Source organism: Macaca mulatta, chromosome 17 (genome assembly GCF_049350105.2).
Source record: "Macaca mulatta isolate MMU2019108-1 chromosome 17, T2T-MMU8v2.0, whole genome shotgun sequence".
Lineage (NCBI taxonomy): Eukaryota > Metazoa > Chordata > Mammalia > Primates > Cercopithecidae > Macaca > Macaca mulatta.
The window spans coordinates 18,841,786-18,860,454 of record NC_133422.1 but is presented as its reverse complement, the minus strand read 5'-3'; the positions used below and the strand labels follow the sequence as shown (position 1 = coordinate 18,860,454).

At 41.2% G+C, this 18,669-nt stretch overlaps 1 protein-coding gene across 2 annotated transcripts in view; it reads left to right on the top strand.

Annotated features, from left to right (window-relative positions):
• Positions 1-18,669, top strand: part of LHFPL6 (LHFPL tetraspan subfamily member 6) — a 259,712-nt gene that overhangs the window by 224,722 nt on the left and 16,321 nt on the right.

Here is an 18,669-nt window from a genome sequence, read left to right as displayed (position 1 = left end):
TTTGCATATTGATAAAGGGCTCTTAACTCACAAATTTGTTTTTCTGCAGACTAATAAGAAAATTTCAGGTAGTTTTCACTTGTAACCATACTTATGTTGCACTCTATAAAATATTTTGCAGAATATTCCATGGTTTGCATCATTTTAATTTGTAATAATTGGGTAATATTTCACTTGCTTGATAAACCTCCATTTACTTAACCATGTTCTTATTTCTTTCTAGCTGGGCATTTAGTCTATTTCAGTGTCTGTTGTTTTAAGACATGTTATGACGAGTAGTTTAATGAATATAAGTGCTTTTCCTACTGAATATTTTCTTAGAATCTTTTTCTAGAGTTGGTATTACTAGATCAAAGAATATGAACCCATAAAACACTTAGCATTGTATGGGAAAAGAAATGCATTTCTATTCCCCATTGCTAGATTCAAACCTAAGGCTCTTATAGCAAATGGCAGATTAACAAGAGAAAAGCATACAAATTTATTTAAAATAAAAATGTCATGACACGGGACCCCTCATAAAGAAATGAAGACTTGGAGAAGCAGGTAAACCCGTATACTTTTTATGCTAGGTTTAATGAAGAAGTGGATTGTTGTGGAGAAGTCTGACTGGACAAACAGGGTATTATCTAGTGGTAATAAACTATAAAACTTAGCAAGACCTGTTTGTTCAGACTCCTCTCTGTGTCCTTGTATTGCCGGAGGTAAGAATATTCCTCTCTTTTGGGTATAGTGAGAGCATCTCTCCAATGATGGTCTTATGATCTGCTTCAGAAGAAGGTCAGATCATCCTTTCTAGGTTTTATGACCTGCTTTGGGAGAGAAAGGCAGCAGGGGAATGTGAGGGAGACTTTCCTGCTTCTGCTGCTTTCTCAAATGCCAAGGTGCTGCATTTTAGGGTAGCATGTCCTGAAGCCCATCACTATCAAGTGATAGCAAATATATTTTCCCCTACTATATGGATGGACAGACTGAGATTCTGATAATTAGTACATAGTCAGTTACTAACTTAGACAGCTACTTTTTACATTAAATATTTTAAGTAGAAAAATTGTGAGGGAATTGGTCTAATAGCAGTATTACTATATTCCAAATATTAATTTTAAATTTTTATGTTAGAACGTCTATGAAAAAAACTTCTGTTGGATTCTGAGAAAAAGGGACAGAAAAAAGTATCAAAGGTCTGTGAATTTGAAAATGAAAAAATGAAGCAATTTTTATTTGATTTCATGGATGACAACCGCCCTACTTCTGTCGAATATAATACTGGCTCTTCTGGTACAGAAGACTGTTCTAAATACCACCTAATTTGCATGGATAAAACAAATAAGAGATTTCCTTTTACCATTCTTCCCTCTTTGATGACAAGGCTTTCCTAAATCTGGTTTAGTTTGGGATTGCCATAAATGTAGAGAAGGGGAAAAAATGCTGAAATGCTGGCGTGCAAAGCTGACTGCCAACTTTTTTTTTGGAAAGCAAACTGTGTCTAGGGGAGATATTTTAAAACAGTGCTTGGCATTTTTCTTTCCCTGGTGTTTGAGGCATTCTTGGCTGTTCAACACAGGCCTCAACTTGATTATGATCCTGTGTGTGCTGACCTGTTGTTATCGTGTATTGCTATATTAATTAGCAGATTATAATGAAGTTCAGGTCCTGTTATTGCAATTTTCATTACTGCACCTCAGTATTTTGTATGTCCCCAGCATTACAGAATAAAACTTTGAATGTCAAACTGAACGTTGAAAAATACTTGTCTCTTGCCGGGCGCGGCGGCTCAAGCCTGTAATCCCAGCACTTTGGGAGGCCGAGACGGGCGGATCACGAGGTCAGGAGATCAAGACCATCCTGGCTAACACGGTGAAACCCCGTCTCTACAAAAAAATACAAAAAAATCTAGCCGGGCGAGGTGGCGGGCGCCTGTAGTCCCAGCTACTCGGGAGGCTGAGGCAGGAGAATGGCGTAAACCCGGGAGGCGGAGCTTGCAGTGAGCTGAGATCCGGCCACTGCACTCCAGCCTGGGCGGCAGAGCGAGACTCTGTCTCAAAAAAAAAAAAAAAAAAAGAAAGAAAGAAAGAAAGAAAGAAAAATACTTGCCTCTTTACTAGTGGTAATAGTTTTTTAATGTTAGTATACACTCTAAAACCACTCTGGCAATTTAAAAAACTATAAAGGTGTTTTCATTTCTGATCGTGTGTTTCTAAATTTCCTTAGATTTGTTGATAAGAAAAAAAAAAAAAAAAAACTGGCATCATCCACAGATAAAATGAGTTCTAGGTCCACTGCGAAAGTTTTTTGGGGTTTATCAAGGTCTGTTTCTCTAGGTTACTGTTATCTTTTTTGATTCTGTTATCTATTTTTTGAAAAGATAGACCTAAAGAGAAAGTGTGGCATAGAGTTATCTCCTCTAGCCCATCCCACTTCACTTTCCTTTTTTTTCTTTTTCTTTTTTTTTTTTTTTTTTTTTGAGACAAAGTCTCACTCTCTCGCCCAGGCTGGAGTGCAGTGGAGAGATCTCAGCTCACTGCAACCTGCGCCTCCCAAGTTAAGCGATTCCCGTGCCTCAGCCTCCTGAGTAGCTGGGATTACAGGCACCCACCACCAGGCCCAGCTAATTTTTGTATTTTTAGTAGACATGGGGTTTCACCATGTTGGCCAGGCTGGTCTCGAACCCCTAACCTCAAGTGATCCGCCCCACTCAGCCTCCCAAAGTGCTGGGATTATGGGCATGAGCCACCCTGCCTAGCCCATCCCACTACACTCTTTATGCTTTCTACCTTTTAAAAATCGTTACTGTTCCCCTGAACGCTGATGAAAGTTGAGCCCCAGTGACTTAGTGAAGTCACAAATTAATGAAGTTAGATAGGGAGGGTCCCTGCTGAGCTTCAGCGTGAGGTCGTGAGTGAACATTCTTGGTTAAGATGGCTCCAGCAAACACGCTGCTTGCCTCTGCCACACCTTGCCTCAAGAATTCTGAGAATCCAAGTTTGTTTCTGCCTCTTCGCAAAGGAGACAGCACGTAGACACTTCTTCCTCCCAAGGGTTGTGAAATAATGTTACTAAAGCTCATGCCTTTCCTATTGTGGATTACGTGTCTCTTTTTTGGCGTGCTGTTTTTGATATGTTGTTACTCTCTGATCTGGAGCATCCTGAAGGAAATAATTGCTTTTGCTCCTACATAGAAGATTATTTGAATAGTGCATTTATCTCAATGAGTCAGCCAACAAATATTTATGGAGTGCTTATAATGTACCAGCCCATGGGCTAGGTGCTGGGGATGTGGCATCAGCAATGAGTAAAAAATGACACTATTCACTGCCCTCAGGAAACTTAAATTAGCAAGGGAGGCAGATGTTCAAAAAGATAATACAAATGTGAAATATGTTAGAAAGGAAAAGTGTTGGGTGCTAGAATGGAACTTGTGGTTGACTTGCGACATTATTCCACACTAGTTGGTGCGTCTAAACCAGAGCTTGGCAAACACTTCTATAAAGGGTCAGATAATATCTTCAGCTTTGTGAGTTATATAGTCTCTATTGCAGCTACTTAACTCTGCAGAAAAGATAGATGGCCCCAATAGAAGTTTATTTTTATTTTATTTTTTATAATTTCAACTTTTATTTTAGATTCAGTGGGTACATGTGCAAGTTTACTACATGAGTATATTGCTTGATGCTGAGATTTGGGGTACGATTGATCTCATCACCCAGGTAATGAGCATAATGCTGAAGAGTTAGTTTTCAACCCTTACCTTGCTCTGTCCCTCCCCTCATAGTAGTCCCCAGTGTCTATTGTTGCCATATATATGTCCATGAGTACATAGTGTTTAGCTCCCACTTATTAATACAAACAAGAAAATGCAGTATTTGGTTTTCTGGTTTTATATTTACTCACTTAGGTTAATGGCTTCCAGTTGTATCCATGTTGCTGCAAAGGACATTATTTCATTCCTTTTTATGGCTGTGTAGTATTCCATGGTGTAGAATACTACATTTTCTTTATCCTGTCCACCATTGATGGACACTCAGATTGATTCTATGTCCTTGCTATTGTGAAGAGTACTTTGATGAACATATGGGGTACATGAATCTTTTTGATGGAATGATTTATTTTCTTTTGTGTGTGTGTGTATATATATATATATCTCCAGTAATGGGATTGTTGGGTCGAATGGTAGTTTTTTGTTTTTTTTTTAAGTTCTTTGAGAAATCTTCAAACTGCTTTCCACAGCGGCTGAACTAATTTACATTCTTACCGAAAGTGTATAAGCATTCTTTTTTCTCCATAGCCCCGCCAGCATCTGTTGTTTTCTGACTCTTTAATAATAGCTATTCTGACTGGTGTGAGAGGGTGTATCTCCTTGTGGTTTTCCATTTCTTTGATAATTAGTGAGGTTGAGCATTTTCTCATGTTTGTTAGCTGCTTGCCAATTAAACTTTATTTACAAAAACAAGCAGTGGAGCCACAGTTTGACAATCTCTGATCTCAGGCAAAGCATACCTCTGGTGTGCCAGAAATGGTTACATTTCAGCTGTGTTCATTTATTGATCCTTGCAGCTCTCAGGGCAACTGGTCAGGACCCAGGACAACTGAAGACTCTGCACTGAGCAGCTCTATCCAATTACCTTAATACCCTGTGTATATACTACAGTTTTCTTGTTGGGCGGCAGTGGGAAGGAAGGTGGTAAGCACTGTGCCTCAGACTTGGTCACCCCACCCCTGACACTGGCATGGAAAGCAAAGGCTTAGGCTCATTTGGATCAGTGAGTCTAGAGGCATCTTGGGGAAGAAGGGACCCTATGCGTAAGGGAGAGGCCACACATTCCTGGCTCTCCCTCCTCTGGAAACCCCCTCTGACAATGGGGACCTGCAGGAGTAAGCAGCCTGCAGGGGTAGAGGTGGGCAGAAAAACTAGTCTGTGGAGCAATCATCCCTGCAGCTGGCCTTCCCTAAGAACGACCAGCCTCACTGACACACAGTAATTTATTTCCATATTGGGTGATGTTTGAGGCCCGTTTACTCTTGCAACTGAAAGTAGTTAGACTTGTATTTAGTTGCTATCTCATATTTCAAGGGCACCTGACCTCACCTGGGAGCTTCCTCAGGAAGTGTTGTATAGGCAGAGCTCTCAGCCCTTGGAGGATTTAGGTAGGTAAAGGGTTTGAGTCTGCATGTGGTTTGGGGTGACGTGGAGAGGTAGGTTGCAGAGAGGGCAGGAGGAAAAGTCAGGAAAGAGGCTACTTTATGTACTGCTTCCCTGTTTGGACAGGTTTTAATTCCAAGTATCAGCCATGGTACAAAATAATACTTTATTTAATTTAAGAGAGCAGGAAGAGCCTCCCAAGGTCAGAACATTTCAACTGGGTTCAAAAATGTAAGTAATAGTTAGGCAAGAAGGATTTCATAAAAACCTCACATATGTAGTTGTAGTATAATGTGTAGGAATCTGAACAAAACCTGCTTTAAAAAAATATCTCTTTTCCTTAGAAAGGAGAATTGGAGAGAATTTTTTTATATGCCTTAAAAACAATTTTATAATCCTATTGATTGTTTCTTCAGCATTTTTATATTTTATTACATGCAGGGCTCTGAAGCAATCTTGCGAAAGTATTCACTTTCACAAATCAAAGACTGTTACTCTGCTTACTTTTGGATCACACTAATTGATGAAGCAGCAAGGAGTAGGTGTGAATCCACACATTTTTTAAAACAGAGAAACAAGAGTTCAGACAGGCTGCGTAATTCTTTCATTTGTAGTTTAAACGAGTATCCCATGTGATTTAGGTGCAAGTGGTCAGTGAGCATACTTTGAAAAACAATTGTCCTTAGTTGTATAGAAAAGTATTTTTGTTTCGTACTTTGCCTTGCTTAACAAACATTCATTATGTTTTGTATAGACTAGAATGCTTTAGGTTTAGGTTATAAAAGTCTGGCTCAAACAGGCCAAAACAAAGAAGACGTGTGATATCTCTTATTATAGCAAGGCAGGAACTAAGGTCAGCTACAGACGACTGACCCAGGAGCTCAAAGATGTTTTCCAGGGACATGTTCAGGAACAACTGTCTGTAGATTGGCTGTAACCATGCGCCATCTGTACGCTGGCTTCATTTTGATGTTAGTTCTCCCCATGGTTGTAAGTGTGTTTGGCACTTGTGGCTCTAAACATCCTTGTTCATGCCAAAAGGAGAGGACAAGCTTCTCCCCAGGAATGGACTCAGCATCTCTCTCCTCACTCTAATTGGGCCTACGTTGTCATGTGTCCACTCAAAGGGATAATGGCTGCCAGGGAATGCCACGTGCTTCTTATGGTTCCGCTTAGATGCACTTAGAGTTTTATAAGACTTGATTTTACTGAGAAGTAATGGGATTTGTAAGAGGAAGATGAGATAAAAAGGAGAAAAGGCATTTTAGTCTTTTCTTTCTTTTGTCAGACTTCACTGCCTGTGGTCCTTCCATCAGTGCAGCCTGTAGTTGTGGACAGAGGGTCAGTCGTGGCAGGTGTTAACAATGCCGATTTTATTTATTGCTTTTTGAGAGAATAAAACAGTGTAAGTGATAAGAATACATAGTGTCACAGCATCTGGCACATAATAAAAGCCCAGTAATATTTACAGTTGGACAGGACCATTTAAATGCAGATTTGCTGATCAATCTTTATGCTGCCTTTTACATTCCACAACAGTGAGTTTGCGTTTACACATTAAGCATAAGGGTTTTATAATCAGGTTATCCCATTGATTTAATTCATGCCTCAGAGTTATTCTCATCCACCAAAGACTTCTCTAATTATATCCTTGTGATCAAAAGTAGTGTTTCAATTTGTCTCGCTATTTTACCAAGTAAATTTGAGTAATTATTGCTTTCATTTTGCTATTTAATTTGATTAAAAAGCCATCAATGGTTCCTGTTCTTGAAATTAAGAAGCTGCTGGCTTCTTAAGAGCAGTGCCATAAACTGGAAACTCAGAGCCTCCCAGTGTTGATAAAGATGAGAGTCTGTTTCTTCCAATTTTCAGTCAAAGGAAGAAATCTCTTCTACTCTAATCTGAACAGTGACTGTCCCACATCTCTTTGGACACATGTCCTTTAGCTCTTGACCCCTGACTCATGCTGTCTCGCCTCTCAAATCTAATCATACGTGAGAAAAAGCTGTTTGCAATTTCTGGCTAGGTCAGCTGGGTACAAATGCAAACAAAAGTATAATTTTTAAAAAAAATTTTGAGCTCTTGGTGTTAGTGGGTGCTTCTCAAGCGAGGTAATCTGCTGTTGGTCTCTGTGACATTTATCATGACTAGCTTCATTTTGGTCAGAAGTTACAAGGCTCCTATGACTCCTGTGGACTTTTTGCTTCCTGCTCAGGCGGGCCAGGCAGCTCTGTACAGTTTCTGCAGGCATCCGAGTTGTGTGCCAGAGCAGGGTTCTCCTGACTCAAACAGCAAGTGTTTGCAGAGAGCAGCAGTTCGAGTGTCTGTCACTCAGCTCAGGAAGAGACTCGTAACACTTGATGCATTGGTCATTGCTTAGAGTGAATGGATTATTCCATTATGAGATTGCTATTTGGGAGGCTGGTTAATAGTAAGGTATTGAATATGCATTGATATGTAGGCAAATTGAAGGTCATTAATGCAGCAGTGATGTCCCACCTCCCAAATGACTATTAACTGAATATTTCCAAACTTTTGACACTTAAATCTAAGCCACTGGGAGTCATTTAGAAGGTCCAGCATAAGCCTGGATTTCCTTACCCAGAGCTCTAGCACAGGAGAATGACAGGAAAGCCAGGCAGCTGCTGTGAATTCAACAAAGACCTAAATTGGGTAGGAACCCATAGGGCCACTCAGGAACTTGGCTCCAAATGATGCAGGGAAACTTCCGCAGGCCAAGGGAGCCCACCCTGGCCAGTGATGACATGACTGAGTAAAGTGTTCGGGCACCCGCAAGGCAACAATAATCAGCTTTTCTGGTTACTTAGCCTTTCTTAGGGGCCGCTTTCCATCAGATAAAGAGTTTTCTGCCTTTACTCTGGAAGTAGGGAGAATACCACATTTTTCCAGGGACGTTCATTCAACCTGCCCATTCCAGTGGGTTCCACATTATCAAAATCAGAGCAGGAACATTTCTACTTTATTACTTAGTAAACACCTCTCATCCTGCTTTGGGAAAAAGGACCCCATTTTGTACAATCATAGATTCAATTTGATCTGCTTCCCTAAGCACAGCTTTGCAGGTCCCAGATGAACCTGTGGGATAGGATTTTTCAACTTTGGTGCCTAGCTTGGTGTTTGGTGTTCAATAGATTCACTTACTTCCCCAGCAAATATTTATTAAGCACATTCTAGGCATCAAGACTTGTGCCACAAACATAAAATTGTGAATAAGATAGACATGATTCTTACTGGCATGCCATATATCTGCCGTCTATTGAATGGTTAAAAATTTGGGAGGGAGAATGAGAGGAAAGGAAAAAGGGAAGGAAGGAAGGAAGGAAGGAAGGAAGGAAGGAAGGAAGGAAGGAAGGAAGGAAGGAAGGAAGGAAGGAAGGAAGGAAGGAGGGAAGGAAGGAGGGAAGGAAGGAAGGGGAAGGGAGGAGGGAGGGAGGAGGGAGGGAGGAGGGAGGGAGGGAGGAAGGAAGGAGGGAAGGAAGGAGAGGGAGGGAGGGAGGGAGGGAGGAAGGAAGACAACCTACTATGAATTTTTGATCACAGAAACAGCAGCTGCCATCATGTTTCTGTACCTATTTGGCCACTGATGTCCTGCCAAGAATCATGGCATCACTTGTTAAGGGACTAATGGCCTAACCACCTCCCAGAAAAAAAATTACAAAACCAAGTCAGGGTAATCATTTAAAGAACGAGATACCCTGATAGGTGGGGGAAAAAAATGCTCTACATTCTCTTTTTCTCAAGTCTATTTTGGCTTTATTTCAGTGTGGGTCATTCCTACTCTTTTATTTATGCCTTTGTAAAGCTTCATTCAGTGGCTTGCAGAGATTTATAGCAGGGGAATTCAAGCAATCGCGGGAAAAAGGAAATCTCTTAGAAAACCTATGAGAAATAAGATTTCTTGAGATATGGTTACAAAACTATTGGGGAGAATATGCTAGTCTCTTTTCTAAAGATTCTTCTTCATTTTTTTCCAGTGTTGTCCTTTTATTAGTCTAAAAAGAAAAAAATATGTACCTGAGTTTGCCTTTTCAATGTAAAGTACTTAAGGACATTTAGGAAATTGAGCTGTTTCATTCTAATTATTTTTTGTATTGTATGTTCTCAACCATTATATTCTTTCCCATCATTTCAGCCAGAATATATAAAATATAAAAGATAAAGAAGCCCCTTTTTATCATTAGTGGCTCTGTTGTCAGATAGTCATTCCTGAGAGCTGCGGACATTTGTAGAATGCTGTTGCCCTTGTACTAAGAAATCAAGACTGAAATAATTTTTTTGTTCTTTCTGGTTTTGTTGTTGTTGCTTTGCAATTGTTTTATGTCACAGTTATTGATTATTCATTGCAGTCATTATTGATACCTGTCTCTTTATTCTCTCACTTCTAATTTGTGCCCTTTGTAAAGATCATAAATCATTTAAAAATCATACTATGAAAGAACAATCTTCAGTCCTTTATTCTGAGGATTTTGTATCTTTTTTTATGTTGTTGTTGTTGTTGAGACGGAGTCTCACTCTGTCACCACGCTGGAGTGCAGTGGCGTGATCTCAGCCCACTGCAACCTCCGCCTTTCAGGTGCAAGAGATTCTCCCAACTCAGCCTCCCGAGTTGTTGTTGTTGTTGAGACGGAGTCTCACTCTGTCACCACGCTGGAGTGCAGTGGCATGATCTCAGCTCACTGCAACCTCCACCTTTCAGGTGCAAGAGATTCTCTTGACTCAGCCTCCCGAGTAGCTGGGACTTCAGGCGTGCGCCACCACACCCAGCTAATTTTTGTATTTTTAGTACAGACAGGGTTTCACCATGTTGGTCAGGATGGTCTCGACTCTTGACCTCGTGATCTGCCCACCTCGGCCTCCCAAAGTGCTGAGGTTATAGGCATGAGCCACCATGCCCGGCCTGTTTTTTTTTCCTTGTCGCCTACTGCAACCTCTGCCTCCTGGGCTCAAGTGTTTCTCCTGCTTCACCTTCCCAAATAGTTGGGATTACAGGTATGCACAACAATGCCTGGCTAATTTTTGTAATTCTTAGTAGAGACAGGGTTCACCATGATGGCCAGGCTGGTCTCGAACTCCTGGCCTCAAGTGACCCTCCCACCTCGGCCTCCCAAAGTGTTGGGGTTATAGGCATGAGCCACCATGCCCGGCTGGATTTTGTATCTTTGAAGCATTGATGTTTATATGTTCTGGCTACTAGTTTTTAACCTCCTGATTTGGGGTCATATTTTGGATAGGTGGAGATGTTATTAATACTTTTTGGGATATCTGGCTAAGTAAGCTACTTTGGGTTGGCAACTGGATGTTTTGATGAATTGGTAGAAGAGTTAAATGTTATGGTAACCTTTGATTTTCAGATCGATTTTAACTTAAGGTCTCCAGACCAATTAAGTGGTTCATAGTCCATCAATAGGCTTCAGAGAAATTGAGAACCTACTGAAATGCTATGCAATTTTCATAGGCTTTTGGACATGCGCTTTTTTCTGGAGAGAGTATTCATAGCTTTTTGTTATTATTCAAATGGATTCCTGACACCTGAAGACTTAGAACCTATAGTAAAAAACATTTGGAAGTCTTACATGGGAAAGCTTAGAGATCTGAACTCTAGACCTCACCTCCCAACAATCCTCAAATTCCCCCAGAAAGCTGGAACACAACTGAACCCCTTTGACTTGATTTCATTATCTGCAAGAGTATTTGTTAAGGGATGTTATACAGAAACACACCTCTGCTTACAAGAAGCATTGTGCAAATAAGTACTCCCATACAACAGTTCTTTTTTATTTTTATTTTTAATGACATTCTTGCCTTTTTTATTATTTCAATTTTCATTTTAGATTCAGAGGGTACATGTTCAGGATTGTTACATGGATATATTGTGTAACACTGAAGTTTGGGGTACAACTGATACCATCACCCAAGTAGGGAACATAGTACTCCATAGGTAGTTTTTCAGCCCTTACCCCTCTCTCCCTCTTGCCTCACTCTAGTGATGCCCTGTGTCTGTTGTTCCCATGTTTATGTCCATGCCATGCACCAGTTCTAATTCAAAATCACATCTGTGAAAATGAGTGTTCAGCCTTCTTAGTGAATTGAATATGCTTCCACTTAGGATCTTAGCCAGTTTCATTAGTGCCGCTGTTGGAGATGGTTCTTCACAGATCTCTTGTGTCTTAGCACAACTTGTCAGCAGAGACACTCTGTTCTGAACTGTCATTTCAAAGATGTTTGTATAGTAAACAATCTTGGAAGTAGAGCAGAGGACAGGTGTGTTTAGTGTCCATTATAATAAAAATGATACCTTTCTCTGGGGTAAATAAAGATTGAGCAGATTTTATTGCAGTCCATTATAAAAGATTCAAGTTCCCTTCGTTTGGGTTCCTCAACTGTGACACAGACCCACTATGTTTGCTGCATTCACCTGGGCTGTTTTGCGTCAGCCCCTGTGAGGTGAGGGTGACAAGGGGAGTGGACATAATAAACATGAAGCTCACACTGCCTGCTGTGCTGTGAGTAATACAGTCCTTTCTCTCTGATCCAAGAGTCTCCTATCTTTTGACAGCATCCAAAAATTTGTGATAGTATAACTTGTTACATTGTAAATAGAGTAAAATATCAAACTCTTCACAGTTCTTGAGACTACTGTTACAATGCCTATAGTTCCTTGAAAAATACTTCATCATAGACAGTGATATATGCATGTTATTTAAGGGAAACCACAACTCAAGTACATGGATGCTAGTACAAGTGGTTCTGTTATTCATATCTTGACTAACACTGGAAGCTTTACTAATTAGCACAGCAGTGATCAAAATGAACTTTTATTGGTAGAATTAGATCTTATTAAATAGCATGATGAGTATTAAAAATGGACTTTCATTGGTGAAATTAAAGATACTCAAGATTGTGGATTGGTAGAATTCACATAAGTAGTTAGAGACATTCCCTAATTTGCTTGAAAGAATTCAAGCATTCATCCAGTCAGTGTTATCACTCTAAGTCTAAGTGATATTCAAAATATTTAATAATCAATATGTCATAGGTTGTAAAAAACGCAAGCTAAAACAAGTACTGGCCACATGCAGAGGTAGGCTCCCATGGGGGCCTCCATTGCCAGGCATTAGCTCTTTGGTTTCTGGGATGTGAGGCAAGGATTCCCTAGGGTTTTCAAGGGAAGAAAGGGTTTTGGGGGAACTGGGGGCAGTGGCTGTTTACCTACAAACAGGTACATATTTTAGTATTTTGATACCCAGTACAGCCTTACTGATGCATCTGTGCCCTCAGTGTTCTTGGGAATGGTATCCACGGCTTGATCATCCCTAAAGTGTTCAGTTTCTAGTCTCTGGTTTGGAAGATTTCTGGTTGTTTGTTGCCAAAGAGAACAGAATCCTGCCATGGAACCTTGCTGCATTTTCCCTAGTGGTTTTTTCCAAGAAGTTGGTCGTCCAAATACCTAAAAAGAGAGTTAGGACTTAACTAGATCCCAGGTCAGTTTGATGTTTTGTGCCTGCTTTTTGATGGCTATTTGTTGAATAAGTGTCTGTATGTGTAGGAGGATTTGTTCTGAGACTTGCTTTCATTATAAGTTGGAAATGAGGTTGTGGAAGAGTATCTTACCATGTCTCACACTTTTTCAACAGATTGTAATTTACCAAAAAGAGTCTCAAGGCTATACTTGACCAAATTGAATGAGGTTCATTCCCAAGAGCCACTGTACAAGCAAAAAGGGATCATCAAGGAAAACCTTTTAGATTGAGGCAGCTAACAAACATCAAAGCAGTGCTTGCTGCAGTTCTGTTCCGGTTCTCTAGGTATGTAACCGGATACCTAGAGAGTATATTCAGAGACTGCTTGGTGGCCAATGGAAGTATAACCCGTAGAGACAGGGAGGGCAGATACATAATATCAGGATGACATGCAGCACCTCTTCACATGGGTGTTATAGGAAAATGGCTGCAGCCATAGTTCACATGGAGGAGCAGCAATAAGAGACAGATTGGTTCTCTGCACACTCTCTTCTGGGCAGTCCGTGAGCCAGAGGAGCTGGATTTCAGGTATTTCCAGCCTTTATAAATAGCAGCTACAGACAGAAACTGAAGGATAATCTTCATCACCATACACTACATAAAGCCCGACTGGTTATCTTAGCCACCGCCACCTGGAGATCAGATTCTGTGACAGTTCACAGTGTGAACGCAAAGACCACCACTATACACTGAGCCAACGTGTTTGCTTTATCATCTTAACAGGACGTTATCTCTAAGGAAAGTTTTAGGATGGATTCAGTGCTAAGGAGCAAGGATTAATAGCAGCTGTGCTAGCAGATACTCAACTGGCCAGACAAGACAAAGGGTAAACCATTTTGTGTGTGTCAGTGGCAGAAATGTGTATGTTAAGAAAACTATTGGGTGGGGGGTTGAAGGGTGCAGCAAACCACCATGGCACGTGTATACCTATGTAATAAACCTGCACGTTCTGCATGTGTATCTCAGAACTTGATTAAAAAAATAAAGAAAAGAAAAGAAAGAAAACTATCCACTGGGCCACAGAACAGAGGTCCATTTGATTGGTGTGATCATAAGAATTCAGAAGCCGCTCCACTCATCCTGCTGAAATGTGGTTATGTTTCTGGAGGAGCCAGGGTATTTCTGTTTCCTTTGCCATTCTCCACATTGGGGGAATGCTAAATAGGCAGAGCATCTGCCACCCTTTCCATGGCATGTGCTTCCTACTGGGATTTCAGGAAGGGATGACACGGGGCCTTGACTCAGTGGAATTTAGGAGGAAGGACCCTGGATGGATCTGATGGAAGGAAAAATAATTAGGTTTGGTGTGGTGTGAAAGGGAAACCCCACGGAACTCTAGATAAGAGGGGAAGTGCAGAGCGTTTGTTCCTGTGCAGCCATACCCAGCAACATCACCTGGACATCTAGTTCTCAGATCTTCCAGGGCCGGTTTCTGTGACTGGCCCATCTCTACTCTCTTCCCTGCCACGTAACCCTGCCCCTTTTGTTTTATATCAATCTCAATTCCACAAGTAGTTTACTTATGTTGACATGAAGTAGAGTCACATACTATATAATGATGTTTCAGTCAATGATGGATCGCATGTGTGATGGTGGACCCACCAGGTGAGGATGGAGCTAATGGAGTAGGCTATATCGTCTAGGTTTGTGTAAGTACACTCTATGATGTTTGCACAATGACAAAACCACCTAATAATGCATCAGCAGAGTGTATCTCCATTGTTAAGCAATACATGTCCCAATGTAAAAAAAAAAAAAAATATATATATATATATATATATATATATATATATATCCCAATGGCCTGGTTTGTTGATGAAAAAGTTTGTTGGTTTTTTCCCACAGCTTTATAGTTTTTTGTTCTGGGTATGTGAAATTAAAAGGATAGGCAGGTAATTATGTGGTGTAAGTACCCAAAGAGTCAGGGCTGCATTTTTGGATAAGAATAACCCAGCATCGCCAGCCTGCTTTAGACTGGGAGCCAGGAAATTACAAATTATAAACAAAGAATAGGACTCAGCTACTGAAGAGAACACATTCAAGAGACATGGGAAAGCCCTGTCGGTGTCTTGGGCAGCAGTGTTCTCACTGGAAAGTACGGGAGATGGCTTACATCAGAGGTTGGCAAACTATGGGCCAAATCTAGTCTGCATGTTTCTGTAAATAAAATTGTATGGGAACACAGCCATGCTCATTTGTTTATTTGGTGACCGTGCTTGCTTTTGAACTACAATATTTACTGTCTGGCTTCTTTCAGAATAAGGTTGCCAACCCATGACCTAAATGATCCTTCTCCTAGGTCCCTCTGTCTCTAGAATCCGTGATGCTGTGATGCTCTGGGTGGCAGAAGTGACAAGGATAAAGTCAAAGGGACGCAGAAACGGAGGGGTGATGCACTGGCTTTTGACAAGGCTTGAATTTAAAAGAGGCTCTGTCCTGTTCAGGTCTAATCCCTTTCCTCTAATCCCTGCCTCCCATCCCTTCTGCCTTCCTGTCTTGCCAGCAGCACTCACAGCTGGAGCTGCCTGGGGATGACTTTGACTGCACAAAGAAATCCTGTAGTCTTTCTCTTTGGAAGACCCGCTTTGGTTGTATAAAATCCTTCAAACATATCAGCTGGAAAACCCCCTTTTTTTCAGTGGGAAATATTGTTTCCCACATCGAATATATAACTGCTTTACCTTGCCAGGCTGGGGAAATTTTGTGGAGGAAAATGGGCTCTGTGCCCCGATGTGTGGCCCTCATCCTCTACGCAGCTCCTGCTGGAGAAGATGGATGACACCCTGTTCCTTCCCCGCTGGACACAGGTCCTGCACACTCATCCACCTCCTGTATTATCTCACAGGAACATCGTATGATTCGTGCTGGGATGTCATCTTTATTTAATTGATCCAATTTGTAGATTGTTTGCTCAGTTGGGTGTGGTTGGCAGGAATGGGATGAAGTTTTGTGTTAGGTGGGATGTGGCCAGAGGGTAGGAACCAACTGAGCCTCCTCACTGTGTGCTGTGCTTAACAGAGCCACACCTGCAAATGGAGCATAAGAGGGTCATTGAGTATTTTCATGAGGAAAATTACAGAATAAAAATGGCCATTATGCGGTGTCTCATTTTGCATGTCATATGGTCAGTATGTTTATTGATTTCTTGCTCCTTAAACTTACAAGAGTAAAAGTCCCCACTGATTTTGTATATACTTATACATATACATACACCCATTGTATTAGTCCATTCTCACAGTGCTATAAAGAACTACCTGAGACTGGGTAATTTATAAAGAAAAAAGGTTTAATTGGTGCACGGTTCCACAGGCTGTGGAGGAAGCATGGCTGGGGAGGCCTCAGGAAACTTACAGTCATGGCAGAAGGCAAAGCAGAACCAGGCACATCTTACCTGGCCGGAACACGAGGAAGAGAGAGAAAGGGGGAGGTGTTAAACCCTTTTAAACAACCAGATCTCGTGACAACTCACTCACTATCGTGAGAACAGCAAGGGGAAGCCCACCCCCCATGATCCAGTCACCTCCCACCAGGCCCCTCCTCCAACAGTGGGGATTACAGTTCGACATGAGATTTGAGCAGGGACAAAAATCCAAACCATGTCACATAGATATATTCAAATTTGTGTTTACATTTGTGTAATTCTGGTTTTGGAGTAATTTTAGATATATAGAAAAGCTACATAATAATACAAAGAAGTCCTATATTCCTTTCACCTGGATTCCCTTAATGTTTGATTTCAACATACCATCTTTATCAGTCCCGGCCTCCCTCCTGCCCTATTCCCTCCCCTTCTGAGACATGCTGTCCTCCCAACCCTAGATACTTAAGTGAGTAATTCCTAACAATAACCTTCTCTTATCTGGCAATACAATTACCAAATTAGGAAATTAACATTGATAAAATGCTATTATCTAATCTACAGATCTTATACTGATATATTTTACATACAGAATTATTAATAAAAGAAATGGAACTCATTTCCTTGTGCTGGGTATTGTTTGTCATGGGCTTTCTTTATGCTTATGGTTTTTGACTTGCAAAATATAACAAATGCAAAGCATATTTAAAATCTTCAGAGCCTCAAGAGCCGGGCACGGTGGCTCACGCCTGTAATCCCAGCACTTTGGGAGGCCGAGGCGGGTAGATCACAAGGTCAAGAGATCGAGACCATCCTGGCCAACATGGTGAAACCCTGTCTCTACTAAAAATACAAAAATTAGCCCAGTGTGGTGGTGGGTGCCTGTAGTCCCAGCTACTCGGGAGGCTGAGGCAGGAGAATCACTTGAACCTGGGAGATGGAGGTTGCAGTGAGCCAAGATCATGCCACTGTACTCCAGCCTGGCAACAGAGTGAGACTCTGTCTCAAAACAAAACAAAACAAAACAAAAAAATCTTCAGAGGCTCAAAATTTGAAAGAAAACAAGTTGTTTTCTTCACTACACTGTGATGTTAGAAATTGTTAAGATTTCAGAAAAGTATTAATAGTGACAGCATTAGGAATAATAATGATGGCTAGCACTGTCTTCCATCCTCTGCTGTATAATTTGGGCTCAGCACCGCTGACCCTTGTGTCGAGTCTAGCTGCTGGTCAGTGTGTCCTGCCCTTTCACAGATATGAGCAGCTGTGCAAGTATGAGATCTCAGATAGGTATTTTCTGGTAAATTCTTGTGTTGATGATGGCCAGCGCCATTTCTTTGGGGGACAATAACTGGTACTAATAAATGGCCACAAACCTGTTATTTTCTTTTGCCCACAGTCTCTTATCTCAAAAGTGGAGCTAAAATATTTTTTTTTGGGGGGGGGGGTCAAGAGAGACTCAACAGAGCAAATAAAAACTATGGCTCTTTAGCAAAATTTTTGTGGGAATCCAGAAGGGAAACTTATACCATTGAATATAAAAGAATGCATTTGTAATTCAGAAAGGTTTTTTTTTTGTTTGTTTATTTTGTTTTGTTTTGTTTTGTTTTGTTTTTGTCCCCTGACAATCAGAGGCCCATCTAACATGTGCTTCTATTTGAGCTTAGTGTTTGAACAGCTGACCATTGCCTCTAATGCATGTCTCTGTAGCGCTCTTTCCTTACTCCTCCTACTCCAGCTACAGAATGGATTTACCTACACTGCATAAAATTGACAAGGCTGATATATATTTTCCCATCAAAATTCACCCCTAACATATCTCCTTAGACATAGTGCTATTCTGTTATGAGCTCTTTGCAGATACACATCTTATCTTTTCTAGAGCATAAATCTCTGCTCCCTTTGACATGCGTGGTTATGGAGAGTGCTTAATGCCATAGCTTGAGTGTGTCAGTTCTTACTGATGGACACATCTGCGTTTTATCTTCTGGTTAGCTCTGTGGAGAAAGTAGGGCAAACAAAACAGATAAAGGGAGTCTTTTAAAAAATGTCTTGGCCGGGCGCGGTGGCTCATGCCTGTAATCCCAGGACTTTGTGAGGCTGAGGCGGGCGGATAACGAGGTCAGGAGATCAAGACCATCCTGGCTAACACGGGGAAACTCCGTCTCTACTAAAAATGCAAAAAATTAGTGGGGTGTGTTAGCGGGCGCCTGTAGTCCTAGCTACTCGGGAGGCTGAGGCAGGAGAATGGCGTGAACCCGGGAGGCGGAGCTTGCAGTGAGTTGAGATCGCACCACTGCACTCCAGCCTGGGTGACAGAGCAAGACTCCGTCTCAAAAAAAAAAAAAAAAAAAAAAAAAAAAAAAAGCCTTGTCTTCTCTTTTTGTTGAAGTGGCTCCAATACGCTAAGCTAGAACATCATACATTGAGGCACACTGTGTGCTTTGGGACAAGGTGTCATCCATTAAGAGAGTCCAAATCCTACCATTCAGTCCTCTAAACCTGATAATAAATAACAGAACAGGTCAAAAGAGTCTTGTATGTTAGAGTCACATGAGAGAGCAGAGCTGCAGGTTTTTTCTCAATGTTTATTTTAGGTTCTGCGGGTACATGTGCAGGTTTGTTACAGA